We start from the raw sequence: 16,918 nt of genomic DNA, 5'->3' as shown, positions 1-16,918 counted from the left end.
TAGAACCCCCACCCTCTTCAGATCATATTTCAGTAATTCATTGGTTAGCAAAGTCATTATTTTTACAGATGTGACATATTAAAACAGAGTATGTGACTCTTAATAATACAGAATGATAGTAACAGAAGAACAAAATCTGGAGTTTAAAAACATATATAAACAACATCACAATTGTTCCAGAGGCAACTAGAATAAGGCTACTTCTTGGGGAAAAAAGTCCATAAGTGCTAAAATGAAAAAAAATCTACCATGACCACCAATAAAAAAGAAATTAAGAATATTAAAAAAAAAAGTCAACAAGTTTGCATGACCTAGTAGTGCATTCCTTTTCACAATGTAGCACTGCAATGTAGAACTATTTAATAAATTCAACTTGTGCACTTGACTAATCCAATGCCTCTTTTTGCATAACTATGAATCAATTCTAAATCCTTTGATAAATGCAAATTCTGCAAGTGAAGTGCACCACTCTACCCAGTAATTTCTAACAGCTCATTCATCAGAAGATGTTTATGGAGAGACACTGCATTTTACTTAGCCAACTGGTAGGGGATGATAAAAGACAAAATTTTGTGTATGAAATCTCTGTGGCAAATCCAAGACAGGGCACAGAGACTTCAAAGTTAACACCCTCTGAGAAAATGTGAATTAAATTAGATACCTATCAGTTACACCATAGCTGAAAGAAAAGACAACGGTTACCTGCTAAATAATAGGGATGCAAGTAAATGAGAAAGAAGGGGGCCATGGTAATTACATCTTAAGAAAGAGAAAGGTAATTTATAACCTACAGAACACAGAGATGATGTTGAGGAATAAAGAGAGATTACAGCATGTCAGAAGGCCAGTACCTTTGTAGAATCCACTGTATTCAGAAACATTACGAATTTTAACTTGGACTCCTGCACCTGATCATCAAGAAAACTGAACAATAATATTTACAAAATGAAGTGGAACTTAGATGTTCTACATTAAACACAGAGTGCAGACAAAACTACACACTTCTGTGGGAATGTTTTGCCACAAATGCCAGCAGCTCAGCAGAAATTTTCCTTTTAATTTACATAGAATAGAAAAAAAAAACCAAACTAAGATGGGAAAGAAAAATCAAGCATCTGATTTCCAAGCCAAATCAAATGTCCTAATTTGTAATCAGAAGTGCACAGACCCATCTTTAAGCATTGAAACAGCATCACTATGAAAATGTGCAAAGCATAAGCTGCATGTTGTTGAGGGATAGCTGGGGTCTAAGGAAGGTTTAACAGCCCTGAGGATGACGCTGGTGTTGTCACAGAACATCTCAGGGCACATCCACAGGGTGGCCTCAGAAAAGCATCTGCTCTTCTGCACTGGCTGGACAGGAGCCAGCGCAGGTCTGATGTCACACTGCACCAAAAGGACTCGGGGGGAGGGAGGTTGTGTGCTTTAGGAGGGGCACCACGACCAGACTGGCTTCTGGACTGAAAATAATTTGAGTCTGGCCAGACAGGAGCACTGGCAGAAGAGCCTGTGTCTGCCTAGAGCTATCCACATGTACATACTCTCAGCGGCCCCTTCAACACCTTCAGTAATTTTCCTCTCCAAGGAAAGCAGAGCAGTATCTGTGCCTGTGTAAATTAATTAAACCCAGTGGCACTAACACAGTTTATTATAGTGGAGAATTGAGTGAGACAGTACCAAAAGGGTTGTTTCTTGAGCTATTAAAAAACCCAAACCCTTACAAACTAATCACTGCTATGAAAGATGTTGATAGCTTGGCCTCCTGAAGCAATATACTAAGAATTTCAAACAACACCACACTCCCTGCTTAAATTTCCTTTCTTTGGTGTGTTTATCATAATCACACTTTGCAGTCTAAAGCTCCCCATACATATATTAAAAAAAAAAAATAAAAAATCACTGTGAGGAATTTACTCAATGGAGACTTTTTATTTGATCTTGTCTAAACCAATTGTGTTCTCATAAAAGCAGCCACTCTCTTTAAGTCCAGCATAAAATTGATAGGTTTTGGTTATAAATTAACAACAAGATGCTATACCATTAGGCTATAATTATATCTTGTAAGTCATTGCAAATACTAAATAAACATAACCTGTATCTTAATTCAAAATATTAGGCAAAATTAGGACATCTCATTTTGCAGTACTTTGCTGTGCAACTATAATTTTAACATGTATTTTTTATGCACAAAATGCACAGCTGGGTTTTGTTGACTGAGCCTTTTCCATGTGTCACTGGAAATCTCTCAGTTGACCAGAGGGCAGAAAATTTGCACAGCTTTAATCACCTAAACTACATTTTCAAAATATCTGAATACCAAGCAATTCAAGTATTTCTCAGAACAACAGTTCAGAAAAATACTGTCTTGCCACACCAAAAAAAAACCCTGTGAGCATTTCTCTCAGTGCTTCCTTCTAGGTAATTTTTTTGTTTTGTTTGGAACAGGCTGTTAATACCCAGAAAACTGACATTATTAGAATTTTGTCAATAATTCTTCCATGATTGCAAAGATCAATGTTCGAGTCTTATTCTAATTTCTAGAATCAGTCTAAATATACATCATCCTTATTGTGCAGTTGAACAGGTACCCTGGAGTCACTGATAGGCCATGCTAATCATTCATCCTTGGAGAGCAACATTAAAACATTGATCAGGAAGCTTCCTGGTAATGAGGCAAAGGAAGAAAACAAGTCTAAGAATACAAACTTTTCCCATTTCTACATCCATTTTGGAGATCCAAGGTCAGGATCCTGTTTGAGGACATGTTCTCACCATTTGAGCTAGATCAAAATGAAAACAGCTGTCTCTAGAGCTCTTTTAACGTAGTTACAGGTTTGGTTTTGTTTCATTACACTCATCTCTACCTTTCTCAAAAGCAGTTTCACAAAGCTATGTTACAATGTAAACTGTCTAACAGCAGATTAGAGAATGTAGTCTGTGGTTCTCCACAAGAAGGTATGTGCAGAGTGTTAAAAACACTCTGAAACTCTTGAAAAGGACTCTTTTTTTTTGAAGAGTCATTTTCCAGTCTTCAGCAACTCTTCTATAAATGAAAGCAGATTCAACTCTTAAATTCAGATTTTTCTTGCTACAAATCTTTGCCTTTAATCTGACGTTCTTTAGGAAGTGGTCTATCTATCAACCTTCGTTAACTGTGCCATAAAATAAGGACCATCCACCAAGAGAAGCCAATTTAATTTGCTACAGCTGCCTTTCGATGGGTAAACAGAGCAGTGGTAGCTGGCACACACTGCCTTCTCAGGAGATCAGTACAGCAATTTATTGATCTGAGGAGTTAATACTGACAGAGAAAACCTTCAGTGGATATTAGAGCTTGAGATCCAATAAATCTTTATAATAACTGAAGAAAAGACAATCTGTGTACTTTATAGCTTTTTCTAAGGGGTAGTGGATGAGTGTTGAAGTGACTTTCAGAGTGATAGTTTTAGTTGTATCATAAGTTATGTCAGAAAATATCATTTTATAATCTAGAAGTTGAGTAGAACTAGGAAATTAAATAAGTGCAGTCAGCAAGCTCAGTAGTGACATTTTGATATACTGAGGGTAATCAAAGACCTGCAAATGGATTTATTAATGGGTCTGCACAGCATCTTTATGAAATATTGTACTTAAATATCATTATCCCATTTTATCCATGAAAGTGAAAAAGAAGGGAAAGTGATTTGCTCACAGCTATGAAGGGAGGTTAAAAACAAAGACAGAATCATCCAGTTACTCATCCAGGGTGTGCAATGCTCTCCTACACACTTTTGGAGTGCTCTGATTTCTGTAATTTCTGTATTATTTAATGTCATGAGGAGGTTTTGGTCATACATATACTTCCTGCAAATAAATTTTCTATAAAGAACTGAGCCCAGAAAAATGAGAATTAGGTTAGATTAAAAAAAAATGGTAGAGACACAATAAAAGCTTTCACTTCCCACCCTCCATCAGGTTTGAGTAACATCCCCCAACATCTCCCATCTCTCTCACTAAGAATGGAGTGAGAGCCTCCTTAAAATGTGTTTTGCAGTATCTATGAATACAGTTCAGGTGGTTATTTATAAATCCATGTCATGTCTCCTTCCTTAGAAGATACAGTTCAATATTCTAATTACTAATGCATGCAATTAACAGCTGAGACATTTAAGTATTATTTTCCAGTATCTGCCTGGAGCTGGCTGCTCCCATAGCTAGGAAGGCTGCCTGGGTCTTGCATCTGACCTGAGTTATTGTAGCTCCCATTGCAGGGGTGAAGCATAAATTACAGCTGCTACTGTGTCTTGCTACCTCTTTTTATGCTACATGAGGTACAGATGGCCAAGTAGGTTTTCAGTGGTTCAATTACCCACTGATTCTCAATCAGCAATTAGTATACAGGCACACAGATTAGTCCTGATTCCTCTCACAATCTAAGCAAAGACAGTCACCTGGGGAAGGTGGGAAATCTCACCTCATGAAAGATAAGATACTGATCTGTCACTTAGCAGTATTTGTATGTCCAGTATTGTTTATTCTAGAAGAGTCTGAGTTTTCAGGATGTCTTTTAAATCTAATACTTAGCACAATTATTTTTCTTACACTGAGGAGGGGTTAGTATGAAGAATATTTTGTTGACTGATATTTAATTCCACTTGGAAAAACAGCTGAAAAGATGCTCTTTCAACTTTCTAATTAGGCTAAATCAATTATAAAGCCCTTACCCAGCAAGTAATAAAGCGTACATGGTTTGTTGAAAGGCTACTGTGTTTGAAATAGTTTAGACTCAGACTACATTTTCACACTGTTTTATATTTAACATAAACTTAATTTACTCAAATATTTAAATTTACTAAGTTACCTATCTCTCTTCTCCTTATATTAATTGTGGAAGTGCAAGAACACCAAAGCACGAATTACTATTATCATCTGTTTTTCACTTTCTAAAATGGCAATATGGAATTCCTTAACATAAAAATATGTTGGTAGGCAGGACAAGGACAACAACTTCAGAAACATTTTGAAATTTGTAAAGGAAGTAGAAAGCTGAACTATTGAGAATGGCAGATTGCTGGTTTACAATTGAGTACATACAGAGTGGGGGAAAAAGTCTGTTTTTATAAGCACAGAAATACCACATTTCTTACAATAGACAATGACATACATGTCATTACATAACTAACACATTTATTTAACAGCAAATATATCTTCCTTTCTGCTCTTTATTTTCACCTGGATTTTTATCTTGCTCATCCTCCCACTCTGCCTTTTCTCCCTGCTTTACTCCACAAAACTCATAATAAACAGAGGCACAAGTTTCCTTGTCAGACGACCTCCTGCCACAGAAAGGTTACACCAAGGGCCCATTAATATGTAGGAGAAAACCATTTTTACCTTCCCAACAGCAAATTCACTGCAAGTTAATCTCTAAAAACCTCCTTCACTTCTACTGTAAGCAGAATCCAATTTCAGAACTAATTTGGACAGTGACTTTGGGGTTAACATCTCGTAGAGAGGAGACCTGTGGGATCATCAATGACTGTCACTCTCTCAGTTGGGACTGCTTCCATGACACATGATATTAAATGCAACTCCAGTCATATTTTTATCCTAGTGAAAACCAGGGGGTTGCTTTCTCAGATGCAAATGCTTTGTTGACAACACAGTGGAGAACTGATTTCCTTAAGCAAAACTCTACTCCCTCTTCAGTTTCTATTGTTTCTTTCATACTTCATTGACTGTACTATCCAGCCTTGACATTTTGTTATTGTATATTCCTCCCTAATAATATCCTATAAAATCTGCTTTTTCTGCTCTTTCAGCAGGCAATTGAGAGAACCAAGTGCTCTCCTGGGATTTTAATCTGCAGGCTGCCTATTTCAATTGCTTTTCTTTCCTTGCAGGAGATCTTTCAGGTTCAAATGTACACATTTTTTTTTCAAACAGCTTTCAGCTTTGTAGAAAATATGGCTGTTGTCTCTCACAGTAGGTTCAGTGTGTTGTTGTTTTTTTTTTTTTAACTCTAATCACAAAGACTCTTTCTCCAAAGCCTGCATCACAGCACTCACAGTAACCACCTGATACTCCACAGCACAGTCATAATCTGAATCTGAAAGAAAATGTCTGGTCTGCATCCACTCAAAGAAGAGGCTATCAACAGAGAATCTCTCAGCTCCCTCAAACTTCTACACCTTCCCTGCACAGAAATCCATTGTTTTCCTGCACTTCCAAATAAAACACTTAGAAAAGAACCAACCAATTAATCAATCTGAGAAGGGTCAAATCACAGAGAAGAATTGACTCCTCTCCCTCCCTTCCACACACAGGTATGTTATGCATCATTACATAACACACTGGGAGCAAGATACAAGGTGGAATTAAAAAGGATTAGATACAAATACAAACAATAAAAGCACCTACAATTACATTAAAGGGGACAAAAATATAAATAGAATATAGATTTATTTGGTGCTGGATATGGGGAAGCAACTGGCTTGATGGGTTAGGAAAAAAATGCTCCCCAAACCAGGTTGTTCTCCAAGTTCCTCTGAATTACCCACAGACAGCCACTTTTGGGAGCCAGACATGGATTTAGGTGCCAGTTTAAGCACAACAGTTCCTATGCTCACAATTCACTGCTCTCCATGAAGCTCTGAAAGAAGTTTGTGATCTCCTTACAGCTAGTGTAATGTTTTTTTTTAGTCTACAAAAGACACAATTCCTTCAAGACAGAATCTATTTGTACTTGCTATTAATGAATATCTTTCTTTAAGGCATGCATTTTAGCATACATCAAACTCACATCTAAAAACTACACATGCTTTACTGTCCAGTATATCCCTTTGCCCATAACATAGAGATATAGGTGGTATCCCCTCCAATATTTTGGTCAGTTAACTGACCACAGTTTCCCTGACTTACAGTGCTTTCATCTAAATGAAGACAATGTTTCATAATATTGACAAAACTGTTTTTTTTAAATTTAAACACAATGAAGCCAACCTGATTTTCATTAATAATTTTCTGCTAAATTGTCCAGTTGTTTCCTACATTTATTGTCCAAATGTTTCCTACATTTATTTTTAATTATTCTACATTTTACTTTTTAAGCATCATGGACAACTTTGCCAGAGTTTCACAACTGTGTTTCAATCTGAGGCTATGTCTTATTTTTCTGTGATTCCCAAAAAAGATTCAGACAACTTCAATTTCTATGCATTTCATTGAGGTTTTAACAAGCTATTTTGCACTTCCTAAATGTTGTGATTGCAATTATTCTCACTTCTTCATCAGTTCTCAGAAGGGTTTTTACAATTTCAGTATGGAACCACTCCTGACAGGGTATTTAAACTTATTTAGATGCAGTAGCTTCATTCTCAAAACTGTCTTGAATTACCCAATAACAGCTTAAAAGAAACATTTTAAACATCTGTATGTATCTGCTACTAAATCAAGGAAGACAGGCTGGGTGTTTTTTCCATGCTACATGAAAAGAAACAAGTGACATTTTACAATTTGAAATACATTTTTCCTGGCTGCAGCACTTGTTCTGGTTAATGTTGGTAGAAGTAAAAGCTAAAAAATTAGTGAGTTACACTATGTTATTTGCTTCACAGTGTTTTCAATAGTAATGTTCTCTAATGACTTTTGGAAGTTGAATCTATGTGGTGTATATATATAAGGCAATATTTCATCTCCTGAAATGTAGAAATTCTGATTACCACAGACAGTTTCTAGAATGCTTAGCCCACTTTTTTAGTTTAAGAAGCAGATTCCACAGTGGAGTTGGTCAAAGCAGAACAAAAATTCCTGAATTTTGTGAAAACGTGATATGCTGAGTTTTCGCCTTCACACACCAGCTTTCATTCTTAAGGGAAAAATTCAGGGTAACACACAACAGGAACTTCAACTCCCACCCTGTCAGAAGGCTCAGTGTAGGTTCTGTCAAAACTGAAGTAAGCTCTCCGCAGTCCTTCCAGCTCCAACTGTACTCCTTTCTACTTTCCAGTGCCAAATGACATCTTCTTGTGCTGGGACCCCAGAGCTGGTGCAGCCCTGCAGGTGGGGTCCCACCAGAGCAGAGCAGAGCAGAGCAGAGCAGAGCAGAGCAGAGCAGAGCAGAGCAGAGCAGAGGGGCAGAATCCCCTCCCTCCCCTGCTGGCCACGCTGCTTGGGATGCAGCCCAGGACACGTTTGGCTTTCTGGGCTGGGAGTGACCACTGCCACCTCATGTCCAGCCTCTCATCCCTCAGCACCTCCAAGATCATCTTCAAGACTGTGCTCTTTCTTACTTCTTAGTTTACTTGCACAGCATCTCCCATTTCTCCCACTCCTGCACCCATTCCATCACCAACCCTAGCCCACTTGTGCCATCCATCTGAACCTGAAAGTATTCCCACCTTCTCTACCTTTCTCCCTTCGGCCAACACCTGTCCCTTTCAGTCTGCATGGAGGCTAATACGCATATGAAACTACATCTAATATATCTAATACAGTGTATATATATATATATGCATGCACATAAAATTGACTGAAGGAATCTTTCTGTAGCTGCTGTGATGTAGCTGCCATACAATCAGCTTGCTGCTGAAAAGATAAATACACAGTGAAGCTGGTTAAGTAACAAATGTGTGAAAAAGTTGTAGGATTTTGCTACAGAGAACCTTAATTTTGATACAACTCAGCCTCAAGCTCTGTGAAGTCTGGGGAGGCCAAGCTATGCTGTTTAAGAAACTGATACCATTTGCAAAGAAACAGAGGAGTTCAAAGCTGCTGTACTAGTACTTAGGCATTGCATTATTGTTATTTTTAGAGCCCTCAGCTGAGCATTTTTTTCATTTTTATGTTTTGCAATAGAATTATATACTAAATTTGCTGAGATATCTAAATAGCATTTTATAAAGCCATTAGCAATAAAATATTCATTTTTCATTTATATTATGTCCAGGAATACAAATGAACATAATTTCTTCCCACCCTTCAACATTAATAGGGAAACCAAGGAGAAAAATTGAACTCACCTTTCACATTCATTTAACTACAATAAAACATAAAGAGCCTTTCAGATGAAAAAAATCCTAAAAATAATACTATTTTCTTTGTAGATACTGTTACAGGCATCTCCACTATTTTATAATTTTTAATATATTTCAATAATATATTTTATTCTTTTTTTCTAGTTTTCTAATTCCACAAGGCAAGGTTAAGGTACTGGCTCAATCAATGCGTGATACATCAGTATTCCTTGAAACAGCTTTGGTAAAACTACAAAAATAAATCAGCAAGAGGCAAAGGAAATGAGGAGACATGTTAACTCCCAGGCTCACACTACAGGCTAGGAGTTTATCCATAGCTTCTTTATGCCATGGAGCAGTTGGCATTGTGGCTTATCTGATGGCAGCCTCTCTACATGGTTCCAGTGAGTTACTTTTATCTGCTCCTTTTCCCTTCCCTTCCACCACTATGATTTTAGCTCTCAGCAGCTGCCAGTGCTTACACAAGAATCTCTGTAGGCTCAGTTATGGTAAAAACAGAAGCTTTCCTTGGCAGAGGGGTTGGATCTTTCCCTGCTCAGCACCACAGAGGTGATGGCAGGTGCTAAAACCTCCCGGCTGCTGCATGGAGGCCCTGTGGTTGTCTCTGCTGCCATCCCACCTACAAGCAAAAGCTGGTCCCCACTCTTCTTCCTAAAACCCTCAAGAACTCCAAAAGAAACTAACATCCAAAAGTACATAAAACAATCCCCTGAGAGATCACGGGTAGCAGCAATATCCTGGGTTTAAATGATGTCCACCAGCAGAGCTGGTTTGAAAAGCCTGGCTTACAATTATTCCTGTTGAACTCTAGCTCTTACCCTACTGCTGCTCTCAACATTTCAGGAGTGAGAAATTCAGTACAAAAATTTCACCAGTCTTCTTTTTCATGCCTCTTAAAGTTAGGGCAATTTACTGTGTCTGCATCAGATATTGCATACAATGAAGAATCTTGAAAAGGAGGAGGTTGCCCTGAAAATAGTAGGGGTTTTTTGCACTGGAATACAGGAAACAGATAAAATATAAGAAACTTCAAGCACATACACCAAAGATGCAAAAACATACTTGTGGAACACTGCATTTTCAACAGAAGAAATCAATATTGAGGAAACAGTAAAAGCAATATCACCCATGCCTATCTATTTCATTGTAACTTCCATTTAATAGCCATGGACCTTTTTTGCCCCAAGTCCTGCATCAATCAGAGCACATGATGATGGCCTTTAAAAGCTTCTCAGTACTTTTTTCAACATACAGGACTCATATTGCAGCACCAGGATATTGCTAAGGGTCTGGAAGCTGCCCACATGTGATCAGACAAAAATTCTGCTTCCATGTTTCAATCTTTTCTAGTCTAATGCCTCCATTTCTTTCACTCAGTTCTGATTACTCTTCAGTAGTATAAAGTCTAAATGGCTCTTGCATTAAAGGGCAATGGACAGCTGCCCAGAAGCAGTTTTAATCCTTGTTCTCAGCAGAGAGACAGAGTTTAGTGCCAGCAGCTCTGAAAAAGCCTTACATTAAAAAAAAACCCCATCAATGCATATTTTTTAAAAAGAATTTTCAATTTTTACTAATAGCTCTTAAAACTGAGATATTAACAGTGAATACAAATGACTTTTACATCACTTTTCCTTGTTTGTTTGCTGCAAATAAGTGTGTCATAGCTAGAATGCAGGGAAAAAAAAAAAAAAAAAAAAGCTGTGTTGTAGCTTTTTAATAGATGCAAACAAAAATCCAACAGAAAAATCCTCATCATTTAAGTATGGTTTTCCTGAGGGAAAATGAAAATTCTCATAGGATTCTCATTGCTTAAAAAAGGTTTCAGGCAGGTACCTGAAGTAAAAATACTATGTTCAAGGAAGCTACTTGCAGGTATATATTTTTCAGAGGATTTCTACAAAATCACACAAAATACACCATTAATATTATTAATTTCCATCTGTTTACTCAAGTTTCCTAAAACAGAAGTCGTTTGTTTTCACCATGTCACTAGTGTTTTTACAATGCCACTAGGCTCTGAGCTGCAAGGTGTGACAGACCCACTGGAAGGACAGGATGCCATCCAAAGGGACCTGGATGAGCTCGAGAGGTGGGAACCTCACGCGGTTCAAGAAGGCCACGCGCAAGGTGCTGCAGCTGGACTGGGACAGCCCCAACACAGGCTGGGGGATGAAGCAACAGAAAAGAGAGAGCTTGAGAGAAGTGGGTTTGTTCAGCCTAGAGAAGGCTCCAGGGACACCTCACTGAAGCCTTTCAGGACTTTAAGAGGGCCTGTAAGAAAAATGGGGGCAGGGGGTGCTGCACTAGTACAAGGAGTAATGGTTTTTAACTAAAAGAAAGTCAATTTAGCTTAGATAAAAGGAAGATGTTTCTTAATGTGCAGGTGGGGAACCACTGGAACGGGCTGCACTGAGATGTGGTGCTCCATCCCTGGAAACATTCAAGGTCAGGCTGGATGGGGCTCTGAGCAACCTGATCTAGTGGAAGATGTCCCTTCAACTCATTGCAGGACTAAATGACCTTCAAAGGGTTTGATTTTTTTTTTTAATTTTGTTTCCTTGAACACAAGTTATCACAGAATTCCAAATGTTCAAAAAGGCAAGCATGGGCCTTCAACAGATTTATGCAGCAGTGACTTACGCCCAATAGTCACAAATTTAAGTTACTGATGTTCCCGTTTTTCAAGTCATTTCAAGTAGATGAAGGATACTGCCCACATGGAGTGTCATGTATAAATGGGGCCTGAAATAGTGAATACAAGTTCAATTTATGGAATCAACAGCAGTGGAAAAATACGAGGAAAAAATTATGCAGGAAAAAAATGTAAAAATGCAAAAATGCATGAACATCAAAATAGCATTGATAACTTTATTTTGTATTTTCTATTTCAAGCAGTATGATCACTTCTGCAGTCTAATTTGAATTTATTTATAAATAAAGCTGATTAATGCTTTATAGTATAAAATGAATTCAAGTTTCAAATAATATATTTAAATATTGATAATTTAAATACTTTTCAAGAGAAACATGTTTTTCTTCAGCTGCTTCTCATTTAAATCTGTGCCTCAGGTGCACAAATTTAACCTTTATCTTACAGCACTTGTATAAGCAAGGCTAAATTAATCTATGAGCCAAAGCCAGGCAGTTCTTCCAGGACAGAAGTATCTTCTCCCCACAGACTGCACAAGTAGGGAGCTACTACTGCAGTTAGTCAGGACATGAACATACATAGGGAATGATCTGTTCTGATCTAACTTTCCACAAGAGAACTCTTCACACAACTGCCAGTGTGAAATACAACTGAACTATTTTAAAACTGGAAGAAACACACTGCTCTGTAAATGTAAATTGTAACTGTGCAATAAGCACCTCCCCTGGATAAAAACCAATTTCCCCACCCCAAGCTTCTGTAAAGCAAAATAGGGAATCTGGAGATCCAAAAAGGTCAAAGCCTTTTGTACATCATCATGCAATTCTCCAGCTAAGAATACAGTATTCTTAACAATTCAGCCTAAGGTTTGCCAAGTGATTATTATCAGAAATAATTTCTAAAAATAGCATCAATTGCTAGATGCTGTGCGGAAAGAGAAAAGGGTGTGATTGCTGAAAAATAAGCCTGAAAAAAGAGAACTTATGCCTTTTGTGCTTATTTTGACACAATCTTTTCAGCATTTGACTTGCTGAATTTCAGCTGCCTACACAAAGATACACCACTCTTCCAATATATTATGTTTAAAGAAAATTTCCCTTATTTTTACATGTTTTGTGAAATATGGAGTCTCAGGTATTTTATCCTAAGCATATTAAAAAATAAAATTCAACAGCATGTTGAGTGAAAATAATAAAATACTGAGTTGCTATAGAAATTTCAGAAATTGAGGATGAAAGTCAGATTCCAGGAGTATATTAAATACTGACAGTAATTTCTATAAAATATAGTATTATTTTTCATGCATTAAGAAAGTCACAGAACAAATCTCAAAAACCACACATCTCTCAAAAAAAGATCTGCCCTACAACTCAATCAAGAGCTGGAATGAATTGTCTACTTTTTGTTTACTCTTTATGAAGAATGGGTGGCATCAGGCTTCTAATGCTGCATGATTGCCTTGTGAAAACAAATCACTCTTCAGATGTGTTTTTTGAAGGCCAGCATGACAAGAAGAGAGACATTTTGTTTCTGGTTGCCAGGGGATACAGAAGACCGTTTTCACACAGTGCATCATCGCTGCTTTTGAAAAATGGCATTAGCAGGAATTTCACTGATGTGCCGGTCTCGTTCTCCTTCTCACCTTCAGTGAGACTGCAGCGACCTGCAGTCCTGCAGGATGAGGGGGTTTTAATATTCAATAATCACCTATCCCCATGGCCTTTACAAAGAATATACTGCCATTAGTACATCCAAAACTTAGAAGCATGATTATACAGGGGCTGAAACACCTCTTTGGAACAACAAGCTGTACAATTCACGACCTATTCAATTCTCTAATAATGTATACATGCAGAGTAACATTTGGTATGACTGAAGTCTCATGTGAGACAATTTTCACCTAGTTAAATGACAACAGAAGACTTCACAAACAATGGGACAGCAGTGTCTGAATTTACTCCAGTGGTTTCAGTCAGAATTCTGATGTGTAGGTTTTGTGCAAATCCACTTGCACACCACATATGGGGACTGCCATAAAAAGCAACATCAGCTGCAGTTAATTTCCACTGAGCAACAGAAACTTGGAGGAGGGAAGGGAACCCTTCAAAAGATAATTTCTGTCATGAAAAGAACTATGTCAGGCCAAAAACAGACTTTGCTGCTTACTAAAGGATTGTGTCAATAAGACAGCTCCTGAAAAACATCTCAGTGGCATACCATCAACAAGTTTTGTATCTTTCATCAGTAATTCTGCAAATTTTTCACATTTTATTTTAAGAAAGCCAAATAATACATTTCAGAATGCAAAAATTAATAGAAAAGTCATTATTATATCTTTATCAGTTCAGCTGATACCTGAACTGCTTGCTGTAATGTGCTCCTGACATGAAGAATCACCCAGAAGAACTGAGAACTAAAGCATTTTACTGGCACATTCTTGTAAGAAGGTGAAAAAAATCAGGAAGCCGAATACAATGGCATCCTAATGGTGTAATTGATTCCAGAGCAGTGCACATAATTAATTTCAGAAGTATGTTGAAAGATAAAGTTAGGATGGATTGATATCAGGGCAACAACAACATTACATGTGGCTATACAGGGGGTTTATCTCTGAGCCCACTCAGATCTATTTTCAACAAAACAAGAACTGGCTGTAGAAGATTATGAAATCCCCAAGTTAACCTTTTATTTGACAGATTAATGTAGTCAGATGAGATAATTCAGTGAGGTGTGAATGAAGCAGAAAAGGACACTGATGTGATTGATGGCATCTGACAGTGTGCTGGTGAGAGAGCCAGGGCATTCTGTACTGCAGAAACCACTCAAGAGTCAGAAGCAGGAGAGACAAACACCCAGTGACGCCAAAAAGGACAAGACTTGAAGAAGAATGTCCTGACATATGTGGTTGGCAGCTCTAAAATAGGAGGGATGGAGCAAAGGTTTTTAAGCGAAAGAGATGATGGAAGGACTTAAGGAAGGCTGACAGGAAAAGCTGAAGTCTAAGCACAGGATTCTCCATAAATCTGAAAGAAGTCAATAAAGTGGTCCCAAGGTTATCTGCAGTTACCTCAGAAGACATTAAAACAGACCTGTGTTGTGACAAATAAGGCTGGGGAGAACTAGTAGGAGTATACACTTGCAATATGTTTCCTGTAGAAAGCTAATCAAAATACAGGGTCTGACCAGGGCAAGTGGGGAGACCGGAGAGCAAGAACAAGTGAGAATCTTGGTATGACCTAAACATAAAGCCCGATGGAAGCTACAAAGGAAAGGAATTCTATAGAAGAGGGAAGTAGAAGAAGGTATTGCCCAATTTCTTATCTCTAAAGAGAGCAAAGAACACAAAGAAATAAAGCAACACAGCATCCTCAATACTTGGTTTGTTCTTCTTCAGTTTCACAGTGAAAAGTCTTCCTATTCCTATCCCAGTAAGAGATTTCTTGTACCATTTCATGCGTGTATTGGATTATAGTTTTTGCATGTAACCATAGTACTGCTAGATCTGAAAATAGAATAAAATAACAAAAAAGTGACAAAATAAAGATTTAGCACTAAAATCAGTCTGAGACACTAGCCAGTAAAAAGGATAAAATAATTTCATGTGCTTACAAAGAAAACCAAACCAAATTATATTAGAGCAGGCTATATTAATGCAAGTGTTTGCCACCTTGTTTAACAATTTTTGACTAAGAAAAAAAATACTGTGGTTGTGTCTCTACCTATTCATCCACCCTAATATACACACTCAAGTACTTAGGCTTCATTCTCCAATGATGTTTAAACAAAAAAAAAAGGAGTGTTTTTACTTTCCTGCAGAAGCACCCTAAAAGACACGTGGAAACAGAGACAAGTTATGATGTCTTGTGAGATACTTTACAGTGCCCAGTGCAATATATAGTGTGATATAAATGCAATTAACCATGTAATTAGACTGACTTCTTTTCCCAGAAGAGCTCACCATTTGTTTTTTATTCTCAGATAATTCGCTGATATTATATGCAAACCACCTAGCTTGTAACACATTTGGGCCTGGAACACATTTTCTCAAAACCCTAAAAGGAACTGAAATGTCAATTTAAGATCAAGAAGTCTATCAGCGAAGGAAATAGAAAGCAGAAACCATGATAGTTATTGATGTATTTAACAAAATAAACCTAGTAAGAGCACAAAAAAAAAGAAACTACCCACAAGTATCATGTAAAACTCTCCATCATCTTGCAATGTAACACTAAACTTATATATCAGACCATTTCCTATGTTTCATTTAGATGGTTTTGTTCTGACACCTGAAGGGGAAGCATACAAACTAAACATCTTACAAATGCTGAAAGATTTCAGTTTGTCGTACTAATTTGGCAGGCACACAAAGTTATGTTTTAAGTTTGAAATTATGTTTTAAGTTAAGTTTTAAGAAATGTCTGTCTTGGAAACACTTAATTGTTTCCAATATTAAGGCCTCCGGGTACACACAAGACAGCTTGTAATGACACCTACAGGCAGCCTGCCAAATGTTTTTCATGTTAAAGAACTCCTCTGACCTTTTCTTCAAAGCTTTCATGCACCACTCTTCTCTGCAGGTCTTTTAGATTTAGTTCAGAAAACAGCCTTGAACTGAAGAAGTGACTTTTGTCTCAAGAAATATTGCTGAGGTATAAACCACTTAAAAGTACAATTTCACCACACTTTTTTCACATTCCCTGGGAAAATGTTGGCAGTTTACCTAAAACACTAGCCCATCAAAACAAAACCCAAAAAACTTAGCTCACTGCACTACTGAAATACTACTGTGTGCTACTGATTCCCTAAGGGAATAGCTGTAAGCTGTCAGTGGGAGGAAACTGTCCATCTGCTGTATCATACAAACCAGTTTCTACCAGGAAATAAAGAACTTTCCACTTGAATTGAACCATAAAGTGAAATCTATGGACACACACACACACAAAAAAAAAATCCTTAAAATGAAATTTCAAGACACCACACAAGATTATATGGTTTGACATGTGATCTTTATCACCTAGAACTGTAGTAGCACATACCAGATGCAACACCTACTTACAAGGAAACTGTTCAGGATAGTCATTCCATCAGGTTCAAGCTGCCAAACTGTTTACATTTCAGTTGTGCTGATGTAGCTGACAATCACAGACATGTGGGCAGCTGCTGTGAGAGCAGGCAGGAGATGCAGGAAGTTCCTGAGAATTGCACATGACATGTACAGGACGGTGGAAGCAAAATATGCCCACTGCATCTGCCA

The 16,918-nt window shown here is 37.6% G+C and overlaps 1 protein-coding gene across 3 annotated transcripts in view; it reads right to left on the bottom strand.

Moving 5' to 3' along the window:
* CCSER1 (coiled-coil serine rich protein 1) overlaps nt 1-16,918 on the bottom strand; it is a 608,967-nt gene that overhangs the window by 316,591 nt on the left and 275,458 nt on the right. The gene's annotated exons all lie outside the window — the stretch shown is intronic.

Source organism: Parus major, chromosome 4 (genome assembly GCF_001522545.3).
Source record: "Parus major isolate Abel chromosome 4, Parus_major1.1, whole genome shotgun sequence".
Classification (NCBI taxonomy): Eukaryota; Metazoa; Chordata; class Aves; order Passeriformes; family Paridae; genus Parus; species Parus major.
The sequence above is the reverse complement of the archived record's forward strand: the minus strand, read 5'-3'. Positions and strand labels throughout refer to the sequence as shown.